Consider the following 21,781-nt stretch of genomic DNA (forward strand, 5'->3'; position numbering starts at 1 on the left):
TGATACCGCTCCTGTGCATCAGTGCCTGCACCAGCTGCCACGGCAACCGCCTCTCCCCAATTACAATTATGCTCTCTCTCTCTCTCTCTCTCTCTCTCTCACACATACACACACACACACACACACACACACACACACGGTGTCAGACTGACTGAACACACTAACACATCTGCACATGGCTGCTGGTTATTCAAGCTATATATCAATGTCAGCCACTGCTGCATCGTTGTCACTTTGTTTTGTGCTTCACTGCATTCTCAAGTTGATCCATTTCTGTTTGAAATAGTTAGGATTATGACCGATAATGACAGTATTGTATGTCAAGAGTGCTACAGTGTTTCAGTGTAGTATGTCATTTCCGTGTTCATTGTGTCTAAACTGGCTCTCAAGTCCTGTATTTGACATGCACCTTCTGTGCCAATTCTTTTCTTGTCTTATATGTAATGTGTAATTTATTGCATGCATACATTAGTGCACAGCCTTTTCTGCAACTATTATGGGTGAAAATCAACATGAAAACATTTCAACATGGAGGCTACATAAATGAAAGTGTTCTTTTTGGTACTATGTGCCACGTGTGGGCATATAGTATAATACTTTTGTACAAGAGCACCTACACTTTTGTATGTTGAGCACATGCTGTTCTCACTCTGAAAGCGCTGGTAGAGATTGTAGGTGAGGGACTTGACATCCTACATTGCTACACACAATGGCCGGGGTAGTGTTTGTCACCACGGAAACCATTAGTTTCTTGGCAGCATTCCTATCATCTCTAGCCAACTAAAATCAGATCCGATGATAGGATTCCAGCAGTCGGCTGAAAGAGGAATGTTTGCGAGCAAAGTGCCGGCAAAGGCTTTGGCAGTGTGGGGGGGGGGGAGACCACAGGTGAGAGGTAACATGAGGATGAGGTACAGAATAACCTTTGCTTTTTTTGCTCTGACAGGTGGCTTTCTAAAAAAGGAGGCTTGAATCCCGTTATGTTTAAGATTCTTGAATGAAAAGTGTGAGTAGGGGGCTTACGTGCATCTCCATCACTAAATGTCAACCTGTTGAAATAAAATGCAGCACAAGTTGTTTACCCATATTAGTAATTCACACACACACACTGACCTCTACACAAACTCACAAACTGATACATTATACATGCAGAGGCTTAATATATGCCTCTACATTTAAATATCCATAATGTTGTCATCATCATTACTTATATACATTTCTTTTTTCTTTGAAATCACTTCTTAAAACCCATTTGTAGGCTATAGACTTGCTTTCACGTGAAGCCGTAGTTCTCATTGTCTTACCCATTGTCTGTTAATTTCATTTTATGTATTCATTGTCGTTTTTCCTGTCCTTTAAGGTTGTCCTCTCTTCTATTTTCACTATTGCAATGATGTATGAAAAGTGTGAGAGGGCTTACATGCATCTCCATCACTAAATGGCCACCTTTAGAAATAAAATGCAGCAGTAGCCGAGCCACAAGTCATTTTAGTAGCCATATTAGTAATTCACACACTCACACTGACCTCTACACAAACTCACAAACTGATACATTATACATGCAGAGGCTTAATATATGCCTCTACATTTAAATATCCATAATGTTGTCATCATCATTACTTATATACATTTATTTTGGTTTCAAATCTCTTTATTTGCATTCACTGTTATGGAAGGTCCTCTCTTAAATCCATCTCTCTGCTTATTTCTTCCCTGTAGCACCATCACATTCCCTAAGGGTAAACCAATTTACATTCTTGTTTTGCTCTTCAGGTCCATGCCAGTTTCCATGACAACATAGTTTCACTTTCTCATCCTCTCTGTCTCACTCTCTCTATCTCCCTCCTCTCTCTCATTCCACACTGCTCCTTTCTTATGTTCTCTTGACCTTCCTCCTCTGTTTCATTTTCTTTCACTCCAAATACCGGGCTCCCAATTCCTCCTCTCCTCTCATTTCCTCACCTAATTTAGCTCATTCCTCTGCTTGCCGTAAACCAGCAGAGAATAATGGACTCAGATAAAACATATCTCAGAGGGGGGGACAGGGACGCTGGGGTAGAATTCACAGCATCTTTTTGCATTTTCATCATACAATAAAAAATGCAGCATACTCTGTCTGCTGGCTGTTGTATTCGTTCTTAAATATTCCCAGGCTGCTCTATTTGGCAGGAGTGATGTCTAGAGCCCCACTTTTTTGTATACTTTCTTTCAAATAAAAGAAATACTCGATTGGCATTTAGTGCGTCTACGAAAAAAAGCATACACAAATTAAAGAAAAAAAGAAGAAAAAAAAACATACCTCGTGTCAAATAACCATAAAACAAAAAAGCTTATCTGGGCTTATTTCCCTTCTGATTTGGCATATCATGACAGAATAATGTAGAGTGCATATCTCTGCCCAGTGGCATAACTAAAATCTTCAGCTATTTAATTACTCAATGATTATAGATGTCTAATGCCAACAGGTGTGATGGCGCTTCCTCGGCTGATTAATGCCAGTCCTTTCTGCCTCGTCTGGAAGGAGAAGGTCATGAAGACAGTGGTGGGTCTCCTTCACGACTCAGACCCGTCTGACTGCTCTCGCTCCATGTCCGCAGGTCAGGAAGTCTCAGCAAGGTTTGTGATTATTTACACTGCTCTATTCTGACACGCATCCAGTCCACTGTAGATTTGTGTTTTATTCCTCTACCTCTCAGTATAAATCATTGCAGCTCCCTCCTCTGTGATTTATGACTTATGTCTCCTTGCCTAATATGCAATTGGTTGCCTGATTAAAAAGATAAATAAATCAGGGTTTCTTATTCATCCTTTCAGCAACAAAAAAGAGAAATCCCTCCATTGTGGATGGTCTAAAAACATACTAGAGAAGCAACTGTTGCAGGTGCAAATTCTTGCAACATCTGGACAAGAAAAGCATATGAGATGTACTCTCTGCCTGAACAATGTCTCATGGTCCATTGATTATGGCAGTTACTTTGGTAGGGCTAAGTGGGAGCCAGCACCGGAAAGGTATCACGTCTTATGCTGCTCCTAGATATAGCCAAGCCTGTTCTTAACTGTAAATATTGCTGCAGAAAAAAAACGCATGTGCTCTATCAGCTTGTCCTAGGTAACAAATTGTATGAAACATTACTTAAACTCCCATCTCAATTTAAAAACACTGTCAGTAGGCTATATTTGCAAGAAAGGTTATCCCAGGTTCACTTGAGGATATATGTTGCCGGGCCAATCTTATGCTACCCATACCACCAGAGGGAGTATTCAACTGAAAAGGGAGCAGGTTTAACAGTGCAACAACTGGATCTCCACTCCGAGTAACTTTATAATGCATCCCCCCCCCAAACCTTGAAGCGTCTGAGCTCAGTTTAGAGCGTTTCTGATTTACTTCCTCTTTGAATTCGAAATGTACTGCAGTATGGTGTCCAATAGAAATGTTGTCTGAGATGTAAAGAGTGATTCGCTGGATCAGATAGACCTAATTAGATGGAAATAAAACACACACACACTCATCTGCTATTTTATTGACTGAAGTTTAAGGAAAGGCACCTAGAGTGCATTTTAAGTCTAAAAGACAACATTTTATTTCAGGGTGTTGACATCACCATCATCTAAACAACATATTATAAAGAATATTAATCATTTTTGAAGTGATTGACATTGCCATTCATATAATCCTAATAAAAATGCGACTCTCAGCCAGCACAGAAGTCCAGTATGACATATCAGTATCCTACAGTGACATGAATGCCCGTGTGGCCACAATAATTATTGTCAGCGGCTGGGAGTGATAGGGACTCGCAGAGAAATGCAACGTCCTGCCCTTCTACATCTTGAATAGTGGGAGTCATGAACCGCTGCAAGGTGACGCGTCCCCTGATTTCGACCGAAACTTCAACCTAGATACGCCGTGTTATTTATCCCCAGCTTAACCTCCCGTCAAACTGCACTAGCTCATTTCTTATCAAACATCGGGACCATCTTGCGCAGTGGTAACGTTACGGCGAACGGAGCAAGCAGTGGCGGCGGCGGCGGCTACTCCGGGGAATGTCGACTGGCCGTCAGTCCTGACATCGGCCTCTTCTGATCTCACACACCAGGTAGAGTACACAGCATTTCAAAACACTGTCACTGCCGAAGCACGCTAGCTGTTTGCCTATTTCGGAGCTGTCTTCCGTACGTGTGGACTATAACTTTCTCTTCTTTTAATGAAGTCTTTGGGTCGCTAGCAAGCCAATAACAAAGTTCAAATCCCGTTAGCTAGCATTGGTTCGCTTGCAGATGTGTGCTACGGCAACGTCAGTATACAAGCAAGTAGCCTAGCGAAGACATGAATTAGCATGCTAAGTTAGCCCGTGGACCTGGCTGGCGCAGCAAGTCTCCACTCGTGAGCGCCGGGGTTCACACCAGGGGCATGTGTCCTTAAATTCTCCTAACGAGAATACGGTGCTTGCTCGACTTTGGTGTTTTCACGTGTCAGAACATGTAAATCCATAATGTGTAAATTACTAAAATTAGCTTGCCAGGAAGCTAATCTGACAGATGCAGCATTTGCATGGTTTTGTGCTAAGCAGCTAAACTGTGTTCAGCAGGGTGACAGACAGACTGCGTAACGATAACGTTGCTTGTCACTTCAACACAGACTCAGCGTGGGCATGTGGAGACTAACATGCTGTTAATATTGCCGCTGCTTAACATTATTTGCCTCTTTATTGTTACCGTAGTCAACGTTAGCTGTAATGGAAACCACTTATATCTCTGTGTAATTTAAAAACGTGTTATTTTAATAGGCATTTCCTGCCCCGCTGTGATTCAGTTAAACACATTAAAGCATACTGTGCAGCTGGACGTCAAGCTAAGTTTATGTCCGACAACTAAAACGTTATGTTTGTTGAAGTTTGTTGTGAGAACGTATGTTGTAATGACCCTTACCACTATTAGGATTGTAGTTATATAGCTAAACGCTGTCATACAGTATGTGAAGTGCTCTTTCTCACACACACCCTTTTTCCTGTCTCTTTCTTCCTGTGTGTGTGTGTGTGTGGTCTCAATGCAGTAACCTTAAGACAACAAGATGACCCTGCTCAGTCAGTTCAGCCTGTTGAATATGGTGTGATAATGCTGCACTTTAACCTGATCACAGAGAGAGAGAGAGAGATAATACAGTTTATTTCTCCTTTGCTACACAGCCTGTGCGTGTGTGTGCACAGGCGCTTCGTGCTGTTTGTGTATCTACAATATCCTGGTGAGCTATATATAGCACCTAACAGAGTTTGCAACTTGAGCCGAATTGTCTTACAGGGCTACAGTACACTGTGCGTTGCTTTTCACTGGAAGTGAGATATCTCTGAGTTCAGAGCATCTTCTTTTTTTCTGGCTGTGTTTTTTTATTTTTTTTTTTTTTTTTTTTTTAAGTACAGTCCACGCCCACCTGTAGGCCTGCATGCAAGTTTTATTTTGTGCTTTTGTTCTTGTAGCCTTTGTGTTTTGTCCTGAGGGGTCCCTGTAAATGAGGTTGTAGTGGATAATGATGAAAACGTAATCTAGCGTGTCAGGGCTTGATAGACCAAATTTAGTTTTTAGTCCATCCAGTGCTCATCACTTTACCAACTGATATTTTAGTAATCAATTGTGTACTCTGTACTTGGATGAAACCCATGTCAGAACAGGTGATGATAAACCAGTCTTCCTGTAACAGCAAGAAGGCTAATGTGTGTATAATTGTAGGAGGAGCGCAAAATGTGAGCCTGCATCTATTGCTTGACACATTCTCGGTGTGAGTGAAAAGTCTATTTCCTGGCTCGTTTGTTTTGTCCAGAGTTTGATTTGAAGGAATATGCACGTGTCAGCCAATGCATGTTCACACAGACAGCTCCAGTGCAAGCAGAGACATATATGGTGAGCTGCTGACAAAGTGTTTCTTATCTGGTTAGGTGATCTGAGAACTTTGGGGTGAGTTACAGGGAGCACTGCTAAGGTGAGCTATGAAAGAATAATGCGATATTGAGAACGTTTCCACACGACAGAATATACTGAGACACTTAAGTACTGGACTCTGTAGGCCTATCGGAAAAAAAAGCAATCCCTAAAAAGCATTTAGACCAAGCATTTTATGATACTTGCGTTACGCTTAACATTAATGTCGCAGTATCTGTTGCGGTTCTGTGCCTTTTCTCTGTGCTTATCTTTTGCATACTTTGCATGCAGGCTTTGCAGACAAAAAGTACTCAGTCCACACTGTTGCTGGTCCTCAACCTTTCAGTATACATTCATATATTTAGTCACACCAGGCGGTGTCTTCAGGCTCTTTAACATGAGTTGGTCCGGTCAGATGAGAACAATGCCATTTGAACTCAGGTGTGTACCAAAAAACACTGGGACCTTGTGAGCATGCAATCCTTAGTCCCTTTACAAGCAACATGCATACAGGATTTAACCCTCAGATACTGTACACTGTTTCATGGGCGCAATAGGACAGATGTTCACCTCTGTTTGTCAGCAGTTACTTATGCTTGGAAAGCCTTGTGTAACAAATTGAGTCTCAGTGGATGCTTACTGTATATTAAGATGTTTCCTTACGTGTTCAAAGCTGATACGAACACAAGGAGTTGTGCGATTTAGTAAAGAGCAGAGCCGAGTGTACCCTTCATGGTTACAGGGAGAGGAATCTTGATTTGTTTTGACTGCCGTCACACTGCCAAATTGTCCTAATATCCAATAAATGAGATACTTGTGGGTCTGTCTGACTTTTGTTTACAAGTTTGAATCTGGTTTGAGTTTTGACTCAAACAGAAAAAAATGCATCAAATTAAACTTTTCCAGATACAAAACCAACTGTAGGTGTGATCACAGGCTTGGTGACCAAAAAGCCCACGTTCCTTTTTCCCCATGAGGCCTGAGCTCTGATCAGATCTAACCAATCATCAAAGCTTTTGAACAATATTATGAACAAATTGGGTGAACTGTAGGGGTTGGGAATTATCAGAGGCCCCGCGATACGATATCATCACGATACTTATGTCACGATATTATTGCGATTTTAAACATATTGCAATTTATTACCTTTTTTCCAACTTCAAATTTTTCCCAATTTCAAATGATGTCCTCAAAAGCAAACTTTGTCAACATCGGTTTCATCTGAAAAGATAATTTTCAGTTTTTTCTCTTTTCACTTCCATTTTATGGGATTGTCAAGCAGCGACAGAAAATATCGTGATACTATGCTGTATCGACATCTCTCCCCCCTCCAACACACACACCCCCCCCTAGAATTGGGTAAGCTAAGTCTGCATAAACAAAGTGGGAACTTAGAGTTGGCATCACATTTTTCACGTTTGAGATAATAAACAAAACTTGTTGAGGATGTCGAGACTGTCATGCTCACTGTGACTGCCCGTCACATTGCATTTTAAAGTGACTCATATCAAAATACACTCACCTAAAGGATTATTAGGAACACCTGTTACATTTCTCGTTAATGCAATTATCTAATCAACCAATCACATGACAGCTGCTTCAATGCATTTAGGGGTGTGGTCCAGGTCTAGACAATCTCCTGAATTCCAAACTTAATGTCAGAATGGGAAAGAACGGTGATCTAAGCAACTTTGAGCGTGGCATGGTTGTCGGTGCCAGACGGGCTGGTCTGAATTAGGGTTGTGCCGATGGACGATGGCTGGCTGACATCACGATAGAGAGCCACCATCGTGATGCCCCCCCACCCTGTCAGACACACACTAATCCTAGTCGCGGGCGCTGGACGGGAAATAGACAACTGCGTCGGTCTTAAACTAGCAAAGACACTTGCGTGGGGCTTTGCACTGTGCTGCGCAGGGTGCAACATAGGGCCGCATAAGTGGAAGCTACTTTTCTTCCCCCTTACGTGCAACCTTTTTGTGAAAAAGACCATCCCTTTGAGCTGACTGGATTGGCTGTTAGTGATACAGTCTGTCTCTCTCCCAGTCAGCATTAGCTCGCTCTACCTGGACTAGTAACGTATCAGCAAGCGGTAGTTGAGAGAGAAAAGGCGTTAACGTGGAACGCTATCACGCTTTCCCTTCTCCCCTCATTGGAAGTTTATGGACACTGCTGTGCATCAATAAGTAAGTCTGATGTCCTGTGGGTATGGACGATGTTATGTAGGATTTATGAATGTACGTTAGCAACAGTGGGCTAATTCACGAGGGTGCTATCCTAAAAATAGGAAAATGAGGCTACAATTTGCATGAGCTCACCAAAATTGGACGGAAGACTGGAAAATGTTGCCTGGTCTGATGAGTCTCAATTTCTGTTGAGACATTCAGATGGTAGAGTCAGAATTTGGCATAAACAGAATGAGAACATGGATCCGTCATGCCTTGTTACCACTGGGCAGGCTGGTGGTGGTGTAATGGTGTGGGGGGGATACTATCCTAGCAATATGGGCCAACATTTCTAAAGAATGCTTCCAGCACCTTGTTGAATCAGTGCCACAAAGAATTATGGCAGTTCTGAAGGCGAAAGGGGGTCAAACACAGTATTAGAATGGTGTTCCTAATAATCCTTTAAGTGAGTGTACTTAGCTTCCAAAACTTGAGTATCTGGATCTAGGCTCCCTCAATATCAGCTGGATTTTCATCACCTTATCCTAAAATAATTTGGAGGATTCTGCGATCGCATGATGCTTTTATGCATTTATTGCACATGCTCAGACTGATCAGCTCAAAGCTGCTTTAGAGCGGTCAAGCAGTATTTCATAATGGTAACAGTGTGTGTTCTTTGGCAAACACTGTAGGCTAGGAAGCCAAAAATCTAACTAATACACAAAAAAACCTGGTAGATATAGCCCTTTACCAAAGCAAACACATATTTTAAAGGCCCCCAGTAGAGGCTGGTGGTGCTTCGTACAACCAAAACCAACCCCATTGTTTTGAACAGAGCACATGACATTGCCATTCAGGTAACCATTCATATACAGTGGTGTGAAAAAGTGTTTGCCCCCCTTCCTCATTTCCTGTTCCTTTGCATGTTTGTCACACTTAAGTGTTTCGAACATCAAACCAATTTAAACAAAAGTCAAGGACAACACAAGTAAACACAAAATGCAATTTGTAAATGAAGGTGTTTATTATTAAAGGAGAAAAAAAATCCAAACCATCATGGCCCTGTGTGAAAAAGTGATTGCCCCCCTTGTTAAAACATACTATAACTGTGGTTGTCCACACCTGAGTTCAATTTCTCTAGCCACACCCAGGCCTGATTATTGCCACACCTGTTCACAATCAAGGCATCACTTAAATAGGAGCTGCTTGACACAGTAAGGTCCACCAGAAGATCCTTAAAAGCTACACATCATGCCGAGACCCAAAGAAATTCAGGAACAATTGAGAAAGAAAGTAATTGAGATCTATCAGTCTGGAAAGGGTTATAAAGCCATTTCCAAAGCTTTGGGAATCCAGCGAACCACAGTGAGAGCCATTATCCACAAATGGCGAAGACATGGAACAGTGGTGAACCTTCCCAGGAGTGGCCGGCCGCCCAAAATTACCCCCAAGAGCGCAGCGACGACTCATCCAAGAGGTCACAAAAGACCCCACAACAACGTCCCAAAGAACTGCAGGCCTCACTTGCCTCAGTTAAGGTCAGCGCTCATGCCTCCACCATCAGGAAAAGACTGGGCAAAAATGGCCTGCATGGCAGAGTTCCAAGGAGAAAACCACTGCTGAGCAAAAAGAACATCAAAGCTTGTCTCAATTTCTCCAGAACACATCTTGATGATCCCCAAGACTTTTGGGACAACATTCTGTGGACCGATGAGACAAAAGTGGAACTCTTTGGAAGGTGTGTGTCCAAGTATATCTGGCGTAGAAGGAACACTGCATTTCATAAAAGAACATTATACCAACTGTAAAATATGGTGGTGGTAGTGTGATGGTCTGGGGCTGTTTTGCTGCTTCAGGACCTGGAAGACTTGCCGTGATAAAAGGAACTATGAATTCTGCTGTCTACCAAGAGATCCTGAAGGAGAATGTCCGACCATCTGTTCGTGTACTCAAGCTGAAACGAACTTGGGTTCTGCAGCAGGACAATGATCCTAAACACACCAGCAAGTCCACCACCGAATGGCTGAAGAAAAACTAAATGAAGACTTTGGAGTGGCCTAGCCAAAGTCCTGACCTGAATCCTATTGAGATGTTGTGGTATGACCTTAAAAAGGCCGTTCATGCTCGAAAAACCCTCTAATGTAACTGAATTAGGACAATTCTGCAAAGATGAGTGGGCCAAAATTCCTCCAGGACGCTGTAAAAGCCTCATTGCACGTTATCGCAAACGCTTGGTTGCAGTTGTTGCTGCTAAGGGTGGCCCAACCAGTTATTAGGTTTAGGGGGCAATCACTTTTTTCACACAGGGCCATGATGGTTTGGATTTTTTTTTCACCTTTAATAATTAACACCTTCATTTACAAATTGCATTTTGTGTTTACTTGTGTTGTCCTTGACTATTTGTTTAAATTGGTTTGATGTTCCGAAACACTTAAGTGTGACAAACATGCAAAGGAACAGGAAATGAGGAAGGGGGGCAAACACTTTTTCACACCACTGTAACCCTTAGCAGGACTAGAAGTGCTTGTTACCAAGAAACTGACATTTTCTGCTTCAAAGAACCGTAAGGGCAAGTGCTGGTGTAGAATCGATACACAACACTTAAACATTCTTTTAACAGTGGATACCAATGTTCCCTCTAAGCAGTGTATTGCAAATTGTTTTACATATATAGAATGCACTGGTGAACTTGTTAACTCTAGCTGGGATTCTACTGGATGCTTTCGTTTGTCACCACGTCTATCCTCTTAAGCATTCTTGTCCTATGCTTTTCTAATCCTACCATAACTTACAGTTGGTATGTGATACTAATTTACCCAACAAATACGTTTTTAGAAAAGAACACCACTTTTAATTTGCGGTTGGTTACTTTACAAAGTGTCTGTTAGAGTATACTGTAAATTAGCCAGCAAAGGCCAAACATGTGCTAACACTTTGATGATCTGGAGGTAAATTCCCATCTTGTTTATACCCATTGCAATAATTACAAGTATGCTTTCTTCATCCAGGTAAATTTTCCTCTTTCTTTGGCTTTCTTTCATCTCTTCTCCATTTAAAGTCTTTTCCCAGCTTGCACCATTGCTTCAGCTCGGGACACTTTCCTTTCTTCTACTACTAATTGTTTTTATAGTTTTGGTAGGCTACTATCGAAACTATCTTTTTTATATATATATATATATATATATAATATTTTTTTTTTTTTAGGGACATGTCTTAAGTTAGGTGCAACTTGTGTCAATTTTCTCTAATTGTAGTTCTTTCTGTCACCCAATATGTGTAATGTGTTTAGTGCACCACTAGCAGTTATCAGTTTCTCTTCACTTTGACCACTGACAAGCAAAGAAAACAGGCTACACCCTCCTACAGCCGCCGTGGCTGCACCTGATTGGACGAACGCTAAAACTTGGGGCTCCCGGATTTCAAAACGGATCATAATGGCAGCTCGTTTGGAAAACAATCTCTTATTTTTATGAAAGTAGTTCACCGAAATGTGTTTGTGAAAACATTTTATGCGAGAAATAGGCTATGCAGTTGCTGAATCTGTCTTTTATTTCAGATCAACAACAGTCAGTTTTAAAGTGCCCATATTATGAAAAAAAAAACAACGCTTTTTCTGGGATTTGGGGTGTTATTTTGTGTCTCTGGTGCTTCCATACACATCCATGCTGTTTTGAGCGAGATACGGTTTCTGAATGTGTCCTCCCTTCAGTCTCCGGGTGAGCTGTTCAAAATCGGCACGGCTTTTTACGTCACTAGCCGAAACGAGCTGGCTAACCGTAGCATGCTAGCTCGTTCTGAATGGCAAAACACTGCTACAACACAGGCCTGCACGATATTGGAAAAAAACTTACATTGTGATATTTTTTCCCCCTGCGATATATATTGCGATATGAAAAAAAGACAAATTTTTACAAGAGGACATAAATAGCCCTATTTAGAAATGCTAAATCATTCTCAACTACTGGGGTGATTTTGTAGGGGAGTGCATCTACAAAGAAAATGAAAAAGGAAATGTTCTTATGTGAACCAGTCTTTGTTGAACTTTAATGCTTTACAAAAACCAAAGCAAGTAAGCGCTGTGATTATTCTTCTGAAGTGATTTTGGAGAGGGAAATTAGGAAGAAGTACACTGGTTGACTGACATGACACCATTGTATTCATATAATATCAATCCAGGCTAAAGTGAATGATATTAATAATGCATGCATGTTGTTTCCTCTAAATGTCAGGTTGTGGTCGACTAGCGGGGCCTGCTTTGGTTGTTTGATAAACTGATTAAAATTGATCATGATTGTTGGTCTGCTGTGCATGCAGAGCCTGCATGTCACACTCTTACAACAAACTGTGTATCCAAGAGCACTTAAATCAGTGTAAATTACATTATATCAGAAACAGACTGCTGTTGTAGATTAGTGTTACGTTTCCAGCGTCGCAGCTCCCAACCATAACGTTAGTTGGGACAGACGCCTTGTTTCTTCAGGCTAACTATGTTAGCTTTAGCCATTTCTGCGGTGAAAAATGGCCAGGGTTATGTCGCGATTACATTAATCAGGTGATTTAGTTTGTCTTTGCAGCGAACATCAAACACTGACTACTGTAGCTTCACTACCCATGGAAAAGCATGTGCATCACTGTGTCAGCGGCTGCCGGTACTTTTCTACACACGGAAGAGCCTCACTTCCCATAACAACCCCCCACCCCCACCCCCGTCGGACTAACGTTACGTTAAAGGGGAAGGGTCGGCCGGTAACAATCATGGAAAAGGACAACGGTGAAAGTTTACTTTTTTATCAAGCAGCAAAGAAGTTGTAGTGTCAACATCGCAACGTCGTGCGATGCGACTATCGCGTGCAGTGTGCACTGTCCCACATCGCGATGTAGACGATGAAACAGAATATCGCGCAGCCCTACTACAACACACACTAGTTCACCTTAATCTACAAAAGAACTACTTGCATTTCCCTGTTCTGCAGGTATTCCACGCAAGGTTGGAAGTGTGCTCTTGTTTAGAAGAAGTCTCCCGGCTAATCCTGCCTTGTACTACTGAAGTTGTAGAAACAAAGCGCTAGATGATGTGATCCTTACCCAGCTACTGCGCATGTGCGCCTCCCAACAAAGATGGGATAGAAGTGCGATGCCTCACTCTGTAGCTAAAACAGACACCTGAACACACAGGGTGAAAAGAGGAGCTGCAGCAATGTGCAGTACAACAAAAAGATGGTGTTTTTTGAAAATTAAACCATATAAACCTATTCTGGTACAACCTCAAAATACAATTATGAACCTGAAAATGAGCGCAATGTGGCCACTTTAAAGATTTTCGTGAGTTTGTGAGAGGCTGCCGCTCCTCCTGAAAGCATCGACCTATGAACTTGCGCATGATCGGCCCGGGGCTGGTCGGTGTCATTCTAGTAGTGTTACCACTCTTCCGTCCAAGACACAGCAAAAAGTCTGATCCTGGCGTTACACTTTTTTAGTTCTGTAAAACGTAAAAAAAAAAAAACAACAACATTGACCCGAGGGAAAAGCCACACGCTGTATCTGATTGGCGTCCTCGCTTGGGTGGACTGGTGTGTGTTCAGTTTGACACCGAATGGCTTCTGTCCATCAGCCTACTGCTTCTGTGCCGTAATGCCTGCCTCTTGTCTGTTCCGAGGCTGCAGATTGGTCTTTTTTCCTTGCTCTAGTTGGCTTTTTTCCCAGAATGTGTTGGAAAGGATACAACCCTTGACCCTCTGTACAAAAACGATCCCAGTACTTCCCTGTCCCTGAGCTCAGTTAAAGCCACGGACTAGGTGCCTACAGTCTTCTTACCCCTAATGTTCAGCCTGTTGAGGAGATCTTTAGCAGCGTTTGTCTGGAATAGCCAACAAATCCTGTTTTGCCCACAATTCTATGCCTATAGGGGTGGGAATCGCCAGAGGGCCCACGATACGATATCACGATACGAAATGATTGTGATTTTAAACCTATTGCAATTTATTACCTTTTTTTTCCCCCCAACTTCAAATTATGTCCCCAAAGGGAGGAAAGAAATTGTCAACATCTGTTTTATGCCAAAAATATAAATGTGTGTTTGTTCATCTCACTTCAAATGTATTTATCAATTGTAATTAATTAACAAAATAGCCAAAAAGTTCAATTCTCATGTGCAATTTATATAATGAAAGATTAATACTTGGCCTTGGGGAAATATTGAGATACCATGAAGTATCAATTGCACATGATAATTTAAAGTTTTGGTACTAGAATAATGAATAAAATAAATAGCTTTTTTTCAGCCCACTAGACGGAACATTGCCGTGAGATGAATTAGAATTGAGATAAAACGGATGTTGGACAAAGTTTCCTTTTGGGGACATCATTTGAAGTTTGCAGAATATCGCAATATGTTTTAATATCGCAATAATATTGTATCGTGATAATATCGAATCGTGGGGCCTCTGGCGAGTCCCACCCCTGCTGTTTTAGAGAGGCCTGTTACATCAACATACCATAATGCTTTGAGCTCTTCACAAATGTCTCACTTTTTCTTTTTTTTCCCCTCTGGTGGCCTTTCCTCTGTTGCAGGCCCTTCTCTGTGCACATCGCCTACTGGTTTGCCTATATTTACTCAGCCCCGTGACATGTTTTGTTGCCACAGCAACCCTCCACAACCCCCATAGTGTGCTGATTTTCTTTTGTTGGCTGTCACCTGTGCAGTGTGCACTGTCCCACAATGCACTGCACTTTACCCCCCAACAAGTGCTATGAGCAGACTGAATTGTGAGTGGCAGAGAAGGCAGCTATGCACATCACAGACCTGTAAACAGAGTTTGTGGATTCACTTCCCCCAAAAGTAAAATTTTTTTTAGATGTTTATTGAAATGAATGCTGACCTGCAGTAACCTCTTGTTATGCTTGCAGACTAATACATTCCTACAACACCAGGCTGCAGAAAAACAGAGTGCATGTTGGGAGAAGAGCACAAGCGTGTGGTTGAAGGAAAGGGGGAAGGGAAGAGAAAAAAAGTTATGGTAAGGTCTATAAAAAGCAAGAAATAGATATGGCAACGGGGTTGAATGTGGTCAATAATCCATGAACAGGGTTTCCTCGTATGCAGGCCCACTCTGACCAAAAAATGCCAAACATGCAGGTTTTTTTTTTTTTTTTCCGCTTGCAAGACTTTTGAACAAGTTCCAGTTGTGTCCTTTCCATGCCTACAGCCTCTGACAGCTTACAAATACAGTATAGACTTCTCTCTTAAAAGGTATGTATTTGAATCTACTGCCTCTGTGCAAGAAACATTCACACTACACCATTTCCTTCCACTAAGTCATTTCCCCCAGATGGGCAGTAGTTTTTCAGTTCATGGTCTTATATTTTATCAGACATGGATGGTTGGTGCTTTCCAATTAAGTGTGAGATTAAGAGACCCATGAGGGGAAAAAACATTTTTTTTTTGTCCAATGGAAGCATGCAAAATCTGAAGGTGCATTTATCAAAGCGAGTCTGACGGTTATAATTTAAGGGCTGCTGGCACCAATAATCACTCAAAATGTGCTGATGACTGATCACTTGGAAGCAGTTTGATATTATTGGTGTCAGTCGGTTTTCCATGAGTGAAAGTTGGCGGGGTCTCGATAGCTGATTCAACATCTTTAAACCCAGCAGAGCTCACCTGCCATCATCCCTGTTGAGAACCATTTCAACTGTGTGTCTTTTCTTCTCACAGATGTAGTGCAGCAATTTGAATTCAGTCAAAAACGGCTCACTATAGATTTCATGTATGTCACTCGTAGGGCTGAAACGATTCCTGGAATAACTCGATTACAAAAAATCCTCGATGCAAAATGACTTTCCTCGAAGCTTCGTTAAATCAATGTTACCAACGTTGTATCGCTGACGGGCGGTGTTTCCGCACGGATCATTATTACTGTCGCACACCAGACGCTGCTCAGTCTGCTGCTGGCGATGCCAGAGCGTAAATAGTGAGGGGCTAAGAGAAGAGAGAGGCTGGAGAAAACGACAGAAAGTGTCCAAAGTTTGGAATCGGATCGAACGTAATTAAAACGAAAACTCGGTAGGCTACAGTGTGCCTACTGCAAAATCGAACTAGCTTACCACAATAATAGCACGACGTCAATGCTTCAACATCTCAACAGAAAACATCGAGTCAAACTTAATCATCTATTCCACGAAGCGGACAAAAGTAAATCGCAGAGTCGTATGGACGATGAAACTACACCAAACACAACAACTAGCTAAATCAAAGACAAGAAAATATGTAGTGGTGACCGCAATCTGATCTAAAGAGCTGACATGTTGACTTCGGAAAAACAGCTGATTGTTGTGCACCATTCTCTCTCTCTCTCTCTCTCTCGCTCTCTCGCTCTCTCTCTCTCTCTCTCTCACATAATCAAATGTATAAATGAAAATAGGTTGAGTATAACTAATATTTACATATTGGCCTATATACAGATCAGTCTCAGGATGAAACTTGTAGTTCTGAAAGTTAAGTTGCACAACTTAACTGTAATGTTTATGTATGTTTAATGTATGCCTTAGTTTGAGGTTGATATCATTTGAAGAAAAAAATCTTTAAAAAAACAATGTAATATGGCACTTAAATGCACTTAATGTGTTTAGTTTTTTGAGATATGATATTGTAAGCAATGTAGGCAATACTAATGTTGCTTTTTTCCAAAAATGTAACCAAACTATTGTTTATTATTGCTCTTAAATAAAAGAAAAGTATTTCTTATCCGATTAATCGATAGAATAATCGGTAGAATACTCGATTGCTAAAATAATCGATAGCTGCAGCCCTAGTCACTTGTGATGTTTGATTACAGAAAAAAAGATCTGGTAATAAATTTCAGACAATTCTCACTGAGGTTGAGTTTTTCTACTATAGTATTATATAGTTTATGTACAACAGCTCGACCATACTTTTTTAATATGCAGCTGGGATTTAAACCACAGGAGTCTGTGACAGTACTTGGATGTATTAAACTCTTTATACCATCAACAGGTAGCCTAGAAATTTAGACACACCCTAGCGGCAGCAAATGTAATTTGAAAACCATCCATTGGCTTGCGAGCTGGAAAAACCAAGGATTGTACAGTAGGTCCAATTGTTGGTATGTGTTCAGCTACATTACTACTGCACACTGTAGTTTTGGTAATTTCAAATGGAAGGTACGAAGGAACCCAACCAGTGACTTAAAAACTCATATTTATGTTCATAAGACAGTCCCCCCCCCGCCTCATTTAATTGCACTATATTTTGTGTTATCGCAGTGCATCCCAATCAACCTGTTCTCTCACAGTAGCTTCAATGTGGTCATGGTGTAGCATGGTTATTTCTACATTCTGACATAACAGGGTTCGAAGCCGTCCGTGTCCGACACATTTCATAGAATTTGTCATGGTCCACTTAAAGGTTGATTCATTTATTAAAGATGGCACGCAGGTAGATTCAGCAGCAGAAACTAAAATATACAGCATGTCTAACTCGGTGATAAGGGTGACAATTTTGGGCTTGTTTGAAACCTTTGCGTGTGGACATGAAGTGAGTCACTGCAACTAGAGATGTACCGATACCGATACCAGTATCGGTATCGGCTCCTATACTGCCTAAAACACTGGTATCGGTATCGGGAAGTACTGGAGTTTATGCACCGATCCGATCCCATGTAATAAAGCCCTAAAGAAAATCTACGTTAAGTAGTTTATTTATGTTCTTTTTCCGTTATAACTGACTGTCAAACTGCAGAATAAAAGAACGTTCTGTGGCATTCATGTTTCACAAAGAGTTTAACCTGAGCCAGACCGACAACAAAGATAGAAATCATATCCCATCCATACAGGGATAGTAGTATACAGTTGTTAAAACATAAAACATAATAAAATATATGACACACTGGTATCGGATCAGTACTCGGTATCGGCCGATACGCAAGTTCAGGTATCGTAATCGGTATCGGAAAGCAAAAAATGGTATCGGACCATCTCTAACTGCAACAGCCCCATAGCCCACTTCACATGTGTGTAACATGAAACCGACGAGGAAAATCCCCATCAGAGGTGTGATGTTTGCTTCATTTGAGCAGGTTTGTATTTCCCAGAGCTGTATGTTAATGTTTTCAGAAAGCAGCACTTGAGCTAAGGAGGTTGAATTTTTGGTGGCACAAATTCTGTAGCACAGCAACAAATATGTTTACATTAATACTTGTATTAATTACTAAAACACATATCTATAGTTAATCCATTTGAACTGTAAATAATGCATAACTGAAAATGAAAGACAAAAAGTGACATGATTTTGCTAGTAATTACCTCCACCAAGAAGGTCATGTTTTCAGTTTGGTTTGTCTGTTGGTCAGCAGGACTACGGAAAATCTACTGGCCAGATTTTCATGATTCCCGCTGGAAGGGTGTAGCATGGGCCAAAGTAGAACCTGTTACGTTTTGGAGCGGATCCCACTCAGGATTGTGTGTGTAAAACTGAGCTTTCTTAAAGTCCTGAATGCATTCTATTTGAAACTGCAACTCAGCATAAAGACTTTCTTATCACTCTCTAATAACAACAAGTTTACTATTTATTTTTTCTGTAGTGAATGTCTCAACACAGGTTCTCTAAAAAAAAAAGTATTTCTTGGAAAGTATTCTGGAGAATGCTAGCTGGACCAGACAAGTTTGGAAATATTGCATAATATGGTTGAGTGAAATCTATGCCTTTTTTGGTGGTGAGAATTTGCAGTAAAGACTAGAAAACAAATGGCAAATATGAATGAGAAGGAGTATTTGTATTGTTGCCTGACATTGTTTGGATATAGGTGATAGGACTAAAGTTTAAAAAACATTGCGTTGCATAAGCCGTTTTCCGACCAAGTAGTTAACAGAAACTTAGTTATAGGGAAAGTCCACTTCTAAACAGATCTACTAACTACACTTCCCCCAAAACCGTTTTTGCCATTTGCATTCGCACTGGCCAAGTGGCCATAGGGACTATAGGAGGGGTAAGGGAGTGATGTAAGCACGGCAGCGGTCTTTATAGCGTTAAAATCAGAAAACAAATGCACCAAAAAAAGTATAAACTAAATACTAAATCTATAGCATATGTCATAATTTAAACAAGTCTCCCGAAGAGAAACGAGTATCTCTCTCTCCCCCGTGTGTGTGTGTGTGTGTGTGTGTGTGTGTGTGTGTGTGTGTGTGTGTGTGTGTGTGTGTGTGTGTGTGTGTGTGTGTGTGTGTGTGTGTGTGTGTGTGTGTGTGTGTGTGTGTGTGTGTGTGTGTGTGTGACGGCTGGCCTGCGAGTCAACAAGCTTCTCAACTCCGAAAACTTTGACGCAAATTGTCAATTCGGCATAAATTTTTGCAAGACTGCCTACATTCGAAATGTAAACAGTTAATTTATCGCCTAAAACGTTGTCTGAAGTGAATTTAGTGATGAATAAGATGGCAAAAATGTTAAAATTGTCCCGTTGTTGGTCTGTCTGTACCGGAAACCTGACCCTCGTTGACCTAGGTTCCTTTGCAGAAAAGGGAACAGCGAAAAGATCCTGCCCTGAAGTAGGAGCTGAAGGAGTTACAGGAACTGCGGCCAGAGGAACTTAAAAATCCCCAAATTGGTCCAGTCGGAACAGGAGAAAAAAAGAGAGCAAAAAAAGAGAACAGAGAACATAAAATTCCTAGAATTTTATGTTCTCTGTTCTCTGTTCTCTTCTAGGAACTGCAAAAATCCCTCCGGTCGGAAAGCGGCTATTGTTGCTCCTATCAGTCGTGCTCCCCCTGCCCCTGGAGAAATCACTATAATACTGTTACAGTACTCCCAACAGTGTTTTTAACATAATTTTCATGTTTTGGTGCCTGTTGCATAAAAGTGTTCAATACTCAACCATTTACAGCTGATAGCATTCTCTATCATACATATGTGATGCCTCTTGAACCTTGATAAAGGACCTCAGACTGGTGAACCTGACATGAATGTTGGAAGTGGCTGTCCTGTTAGATCACCATAATATTTGATAAAAAAACTGAAGCAGGACTTGGTAGACCCTGCAAGGACGTGTTTTAACTTTCAGAATAGTCCTTCACAGAGGTATTTTTGTGTTAACAGTCACACATATTGTGTTAGCCGCGGCCTCGTCCTAAGTTAGACAGCAAGGTGGCCAAGCACATTGGAATCATTTCGACTGGCGCCATGCGCAACTGCTGTTTGTTAGCTAGCACTGTGCATCTCTGTGTAACTCCGCGCGCTCCTGCGTCACACACATTATTCATTCATCAGTACCGTTAAACACTTTGGCCACAGTGTTTACTGGTGTCGACCCACAGAGCACCACTGTGGCATCTGTGTTTGGACTCTGCCTCGTATTTTGTTCTTACTGTTGGCCCCGACTTCCCAGGGCTCTCTGGGTCTATTAATACCAGCTCGCTCTAAAAATACAGAGTACTGTGTGACCCACTGGGACTAAATAGCTCAACCTCTTAACGTAGATACACACACAGCACACACAGCACATCAATTCTGACCTGTATTATAGTTGCTGTACCACTGACCTAGGTTAAATCATCCACGAGTTCTCTTAATATACAACATCCCTGGATGGTCAGCCGAAAAACACCGTGCTCTACCAGGTGAGCTATAGGCCGCCCCTAAGGCAAATAGCTTTTTTGACAAATTATTTTAAATTATGTATCAAACCTTCAGGCCTATCTGAGAGAAGTGATGTTTGTTTCCATTGATGTTGAAGCAATGTAGGGCCGTGTGTTTGTGTGCGTTGGCCTGCTGCTTTGTGTGTGTATATGTACTAACATGGCCCTAAATGAGTTGGCTTTATATGCAAAGGCCATGTGCTATGGATTTCTCCATTCTACTCATTGGATTATTTCTCTAATTTGTGTGGAGCAACAGATTGGATGCATGTGGACAAGGTCCAGATGCTAAATTGAATTTGTTTCCCAAACAACTTTCATGAAAGTGAAAATGTCAAATGAGGAACAGGAAATGGAGAACATTTTATGCCCCGACACATTTGTTGATGGAATAACAGCTCCCCTATGGCCAGCTGATCTCTGCAACATGTTTGGTTAAAGGCTTCCGAAGTATTTCACATACTTACAGAAAACAACAAGACATCAGGGTGTGAACATAATATTCACAACAGCCCTCATATATTTTTGTTTTCAATTTCTCTGCTGGCTCTCTGTCACATGCTGATTTGATGATTATAGAAACATTCCTCCACGGAATCAGCAGGTGTCAGTTGGACTGGATTCTCTTAACTAGATGGTGACACTGTGCACATATATATAGACATATCTATGGTGCATATATCATGAACATTGGCATTAAGAAATCATCATAAATACATGATGCTTTGGTTTGTGTAAGGTAATTGGGGCTGAACCGCTTCCTTGAGTAACTGGAATAATTTGATTACTAAAAAATCCTCAATGAAAATTCTTTGCCTCGAAGCTTTGTTTAATTAACTAACGTTGTAGCACTCACTGTTTTCCCACAGATGTTTATTATCAGCGCACAACGGGCTGACGCCACTGTGGATCATTTTAAGCGGCAAAAAAACCCCCAGAAAACTCTGTACAGTGTGTCTATTGTAAAATCGAACTAGCTTACCACCATAGCAGGGCACCAATGCTACATCATCTCCAGGGTTTCCCCCCAGTGTATTGCAAGCCTGGTGGCCCACCCG

At 41.4% G+C, this 21,781-nt stretch overlaps 1 protein-coding gene across 5 annotated transcripts in view; it reads left to right on the forward strand.

Moving 5' to 3' along the window:
- Positions 1-3,763: 3,763 nt before the first annotated feature.
- Positions 3,764-21,781, forward strand: part of bcl9l (bcl9 like) — a 44,283-nt gene continuing 26,265 nt past the window's right edge. For 4 of the 5 annotated variants that reach the window (XM_078245899.1, XM_078245896.1, XM_078245902.1 and 1 more), the window contains exon 1: positions 3,764-4,097. The gene's annotated coding sequence lies outside the window, so the exon portion shown is untranslated. Of the gene's footprint in view, positions 4,098-15,075; positions 15,095-21,781 lie in introns of those variants that run through there. The other variant, XM_078245900.1, reaches the window with a different exon arrangement.

This window comes from Sander vitreus, chromosome 3 (genome assembly GCF_031162955.1).
Source record: "Sander vitreus isolate 19-12246 chromosome 3, sanVit1, whole genome shotgun sequence".
NCBI lineage: Eukaryota > Metazoa > Chordata > Actinopteri > Perciformes > Percidae > Sander > Sander vitreus.